The sequence below is a fragment of the Musa acuminata genome, chromosome BXJ3-6 (genome assembly GCF_036884655.1).
Source record: "Musa acuminata AAA Group cultivar baxijiao chromosome BXJ3-6, Cavendish_Baxijiao_AAA, whole genome shotgun sequence".
Taxonomy (NCBI): Eukaryota; Viridiplantae; Streptophyta; class Magnoliopsida; order Zingiberales; family Musaceae; genus Musa; species Musa acuminata.
Genome location: NC_088354.1, coordinates 22,337,739 through 22,343,738, shown reverse-complemented (window position 1 = coordinate 22,343,738; position 6,000 = coordinate 22,337,739).

Sequence of the window (6,000 nt, the reverse complement as noted above, 5' to 3'; positions counted from 1 at the left end):
AGTAAGAGATTGAGATAAAAGTCTTAGCAAAGCTTTTAGCAAGTTTTTGTTTTCAATAGCTTGAGTGTTCACCTCCCTCTTTCTCTTTGAAAATTTGTAAGAGTGTAAACTACTTGTAAAAGGTTGTAAGAGGGGTATTTGTCCTTCCCCTTGAAAGTGATTTGCTAGTGGAAGTTGGGAGCCTCTTCGAAGAAGGCTTCGCAAGTGGATGTAGGTCATTTTGACCGAACCACTTTAAATTGGTGTGTTCTCTGGTTTGTATTTACTTATTGTCATTTATATTACTACAAACCATCTTCACTTTGATGCTCTACTTCTTTGTCTCCTTCTTACGTATCCCTTCAAGTTAAAATGCAATCGAAATGATTTCAAACGAAACGTTGCTTTTATCGTACGAAGTTTCCGAAAGTGTTTAAATCGTCAAAAGTTTATCGTACTTTACCGCTGCACTTATTCACCCCCCCCCCCCTCTTAGTGTCGCTCCGATTCTAACAGTTTTTGTTATATTGTGTGTGTAAAGGAGCATTCAAATCAAGAAACTCACATAAATAAAATTTTAGTGGTCAAAGAGTTCCCTGATGTATTTCCAGATGACTTGCCTAGTTTACCTCCAAATAGAGAGGGTGAATTTACTATTGATTTGGTCCTTGGGATAACCCCAATATCTAAGCCTCCCTATAAAATGGCACCACTCAAGCTAGAGGAATTGAAGAAGCAACTACAAGAATTATTAGATAAGGTTTCATTTGACCTAGTATTTCACCATGGGATGCTCCGGTGCTATTAGTTAAAAAAAAGGATGGAACATTGAGGTTTTGTATTGATTATAGATAATTGAATTAGGTAACCATAAAAAATAAGTATCCCCTACCTAGAATTGATGATTTGTTTGATCAATTGCATAGTGCATAAGTATTCTCCAAGATTGATGTAAAGTCAGGTTACTATCAATTGAAGATCAAGAAGGAGGATATTCCAAAAATAGCTTTTAGAACTCGATATGGTCACTATAAATTCTTAGTAATGCCTTTTGGTTTGACTAATGCCCCAACAGCTTTTATGGAACTAATGAATAGGATATTTCAGCCACTCTTGGATGACTGTGTAATTGTATTCATTGATAATATAGTAGTGTATTCAAGGAGTAATCAAGAGCATGAGGAACACTTGAGAAATATATTATCCATACTAAGAGAAAAGAAGTTGTATGCAAAGTTCAGCAAATGTGAATTTTGGTTGAATAAAATTGTTTTCTTAGGCCATGTGATTTCAAGGAAGGGCATATCTATTGATCCAAAGAAAGTGGAAGTTGTAGTTAAGTGGGAAGTACCAACAAATGTGATGGAAGTTACAAGCTTTTTGGGCATGGAGGGTTATTATAGGAGATTTATGGAGGGATTCTCGCGAATTGCTCAACCTCTCACCAAACTCACTCAAAAGAATGTGAAATTTGTATGGGGTGATGATTGTGAGCAAAGTTTTCAAGAGTTAAAAAGAAGATTGACTAGTGCCCCGATTCTCACTATTCCAAGTGGTAACGAGGGATTTATAGTTTATACCAATGCTTCAAGAAAGAGACTTGGATGTGTTTTGATGCAAGAAGGGAAAGTGATTGCTTATGCTTCTAGACAACTAAAGAATAATGAACTGAATTATCCAACTCATGATTTGGAATTGGCAACAATTGTTTTTGCTCTAAAGATTTGGAGGCATTATTTGTATGGGCAAACATTTGAAATATTTACTGATTACAAGAGTTTAAAGTATATTTTTACTTAAAAAGAGTTAAACATGAGGCAGCGGAGATGGATAGAGCTTCTAAAGGATTATGATTGTACCATTCGTTATCACCCGGGTAAAGCTAATATTGTAGCTGATGCACTTAGTAGAAAATCTACAAGTTTTATAATGACTTTGGTTGTGAAGAAATGGAAGTTATTAGAAGAAAATTATTATTTGAGTGTTATGAGAAAAGGGCAAGACTTAATGATATTAATGGCCTCCATCCAAGTGCAATCTGATCTCATTCAACAAATTAAAGAAGATCAACGCTTAATCTACTTAAGGAATGAAGTAGAAAAGGGATTGAAACTAAATTTTCAAGTTTTATAGGATGGCTTATTAAGATTTGGGGATAGAATATGTGTTCTAAATAACCCAGATATCAAAAATCAAATCATGAGGGATGGTCATAATTCAAAGTACATCATGCATCCTAGTAGCACTAAGATGTACAGAGATCTCGAAAGTCATTATTGGTGGGAAGGCATTAAGAAGGAGATTGTAATATAGGTTTCAAAGTGTTTGACTTGTCAGCAAATCAAAACAGAACATCAAAGACATGGAAGTTTGTTACAACCTTTAGATATTCTTGAATAGAAATGGGAATGTGTTACCATGGACTTTGTTTCAGAACTATCCCAAACTTTTAGGAAGCATGATGCTATTTGGGTTATCATTGATAGGTTAACGAAATCTATACATTTCCTACCGATCAATATGTCTTATTCTCTTGATAGGCTTGTAGATTTATATATCAATGAAATAGTAAGACTTCATGACATTCCAAAGGAGATTATCTCTGATAGAGACTCCAGATTTCTATCTAAATTCTAGAGAAGGTTACAAGAATCTATGGGTACTAAAGTCAAGTTTAGCATTGCTTATCACCCTCAAACCGATGGTCAATCAGAAAGAATCATTCAAACACTTGAGGATTTGCTTAGAGCCTATATTATGGATTGGAAAGGTGAATGGGATAAAGATATATCTCTTATTGAGTTCACTTATAATAATAGTTATCATTCAAGTATTCAGATGGCTCCTTATGAAGCTTTATATGGGCGAAAGTGCAGAACTCCTATATGTTGGGAAGAAGTTGGTGACAGAAAGTTATTAGCACCAGACAAAGTACAAGAGACTACCAAAAAAATTTAAGTTATAAGAAAAAGGTTAAAGACTGCTCAGAGTCGTCAAAAGAGTTATGCTGATAACAGAAGACGAGATATTAAGTTTCAAATCAGGGATTTTGTATTCCTGAAGATCTTCCCTTCTAGAGGAGTTGTAAGATTTGAGAAGAAAGGAAAGTTAAGTCCAAGATTTATTAGACTTTTTAAGGTTCTTGAGAGGGTTGGTTATGTCGCTTACAGGATTGTCTTGCCACCATCGTTGTGCCATATCCATGATATATTTTATTTTTAATGATCAGAAAGTATATACCTGATCTCTCTTATATCATTAAGTATGAGCCAATGGTGATCGATAAAGACTTGTCTTATGCGGAAGAGCCCACTCAGATTGTTGATAAGAAGGAAAAGATCCTAAGGAATCGAGTCATCCCTCTAGTTAAAGTGCTTTGGAGATATCATTCTAGGGAGAAAACAACCTAGGAGCTTGAGGAAGAAATGAAGAAAGCTAATCATCATCTTTTCGTTGAACGATTTATGATAAATTTAGAGGATTACATTTTTATTTTAAGGAGGGGAGAGTGTAACATCCCCCATTTTTTAAAAATTTTATAAATGCTTGTTTGTAAATATGAGGATTAGCTAATAATTCTTTTATATTAAATAATTTTATATTAGAAGTTTATGGCTAGGGACCTAAATATAAATATTAAAATTTTGATATGATTTATGAAAGAATCAGATTTAAGTTAAAGAAAAAAAAAATGGTGGACATGTGTCACTAACTAACCTAAGGTTGGTGCCACCTATGTTTGTTCTAAGGATGACACATATACTTCTTTCATGCATGCTTGCCACTTTGCAAGCTTTATATTAGCTAAACCTAATGCAATTAGAGAAGAAACTAAAGAAAAGCTTAACTAAAGGAGGAAAACTTAAGAGCTACAGCCAGCGTGGGTTTGAGAAGAGAAGGGAAGAAGAAGAAGAAAAAAAGAAGAAAAGAAAAGAAGAAGAAGAAGAAGAAGCTTTGCTTGAGGTTTTGCATCAACTCCCCACATTTGGGAATTAAACTTTTCTAAACCAAGTATTCTAATCCCATCCCATAGAAATCCTAATCTCTGTTTTTATCTTAATTTTACATAATTCAAAAGATTTCAGCTTAGAACCAGACATTTCTTTCGTTTTGATACAAAGCTATAAATCTATAATTTTTTTGATAATCTAACCACTATGCACTTTTTCAGACCTAACTTTTAGCACTAAACTCTGATTTAGGTTAAAACCTAATCCATTTGAAAATAGACCCAAAGATCTTTATTTTGATACTAAGATTGAATGATTTGAAGTTTAAATGCCTACTAAGACTTCTGTTTGAATTAACTATATAGATTCTACAAAACATAGACTATAATTTCTGACCTCTTATTGCTTAATTGCTTATAACTTTCTGCTGGGAACTCAGATTCATGTAAAGTATAATTTATTAGAAACTAGACTCAAAATTCTTTTTGTGCTTATCTGATTTGAAATTTTTGGAGTAAAATTACAAACTAAAACATCTATTTTCATCGACCCTATGGATTCAGTAAAATAGAGCTGATGTTTTCATACCTTTTGATACGAATTATTTATAACTCTCTGTTGTGAACTCCAATTCATGTAAAACTTAATTTACTTAAAACTAGATTGATACATCTTTCGAATGACACCTATTTTGTATAAATTAGAGTATAATTGGTTATCTAAATAATTTATATAATGTGCTTGTTAAATTTTACCAGAATCAAGCTTTAGTCTATTTCGCCTCTTCTTGTTTCTTCTCTTTGGAAATCAATTTCAGCAAAAACCCTTACTTCAATTGAGCTTTACATTACTGCTTTAAATTCCTGTATTCTCTTATCCTTTAATTATTTGTATACCCAATTTCATTATGTAAAGTTCATGTTTGTATAGCAATGTTTCGTATAGGCAAATGCATTCCTTTGTTCTGCATGTGTTTTCTGATATATCCCAATTTTATTGTTACTATCCTTTTATACACTGGTGTTTGTAGGATAAATGTGAACCTTTACCAGAAATAGTAAAGGGAGTTATGCTTAGAGCCCGCAATGCTCTGCTAGCCCCCTATGACTTCACTCAGACATGGGTGGATGAAGCTCCCAAACGTAGGAGACTTATGTTTGGTGGTCATTCAGAAATGGATGGACCATATTATATTATAATCCTACTTCACCATCTATGTATTTAACATGATATCCAAAGCTTTGGCTGTGTTTCTATGCATGTTTTGGATAAGAATAAAATGAATGCAACGTCATGTGACATTTGAGCTTATGTTCATGTTTTGTTCTTTGATGTGTTCCGAAATGTTTATATGTCTTTGTTATACCTTGAAAATTGACATATGCCATGGATGTACTCCTTATTCTAATGATATACTCCAATTATCTTTCCTCGGTCGTATAAACAAAACATGCTTCGAACGATACGACATTGTAATTCTGCATTCAAGCAAAACATGCTTCTGTTTCATCTTGTATCTTTGCTTTATATTTTGATACCTTATTTGCTTAAAAATTATCCTCTTTATTATGGATATGTTAGTTACTTGCTGAGCTTTATATGCCCACCTCGTTGCTATATAAATTTTTCAGGATAGCTTATCGCTCGCTAAAATGTGTAAATTGGGTTGAGGCAGTGGAAAACTAGAAGGTTTTGAGGCAAATCTTTTGTACTTGATAAGTTGATGTTGTATAAGTTCCTTTATGTGTAATGAAATATCAACGACAACTCTAGATTGATGTATCTTGTAAATATTTGAAAAGTACCTCTCATATCGGGATTTTAAGAATGTTAAGTTTAAATTATGTAATGATATAAACATGTAGTATATATTGGGTTTGTGATTATATAATTTCCCATTCTAATGGATTTATGATGTGGTTATGGTTTAGTTGAGTTGGCTTTGGATTTTATGAATCATTACATGATATGATGGTATAATTATAAACTACACAGGTTTTATAAATTATGGATTATAGAGATAAATTTTGACTTAGTGTTTTCTTAGTGGCCTCAAATGTGTGTTTGGATT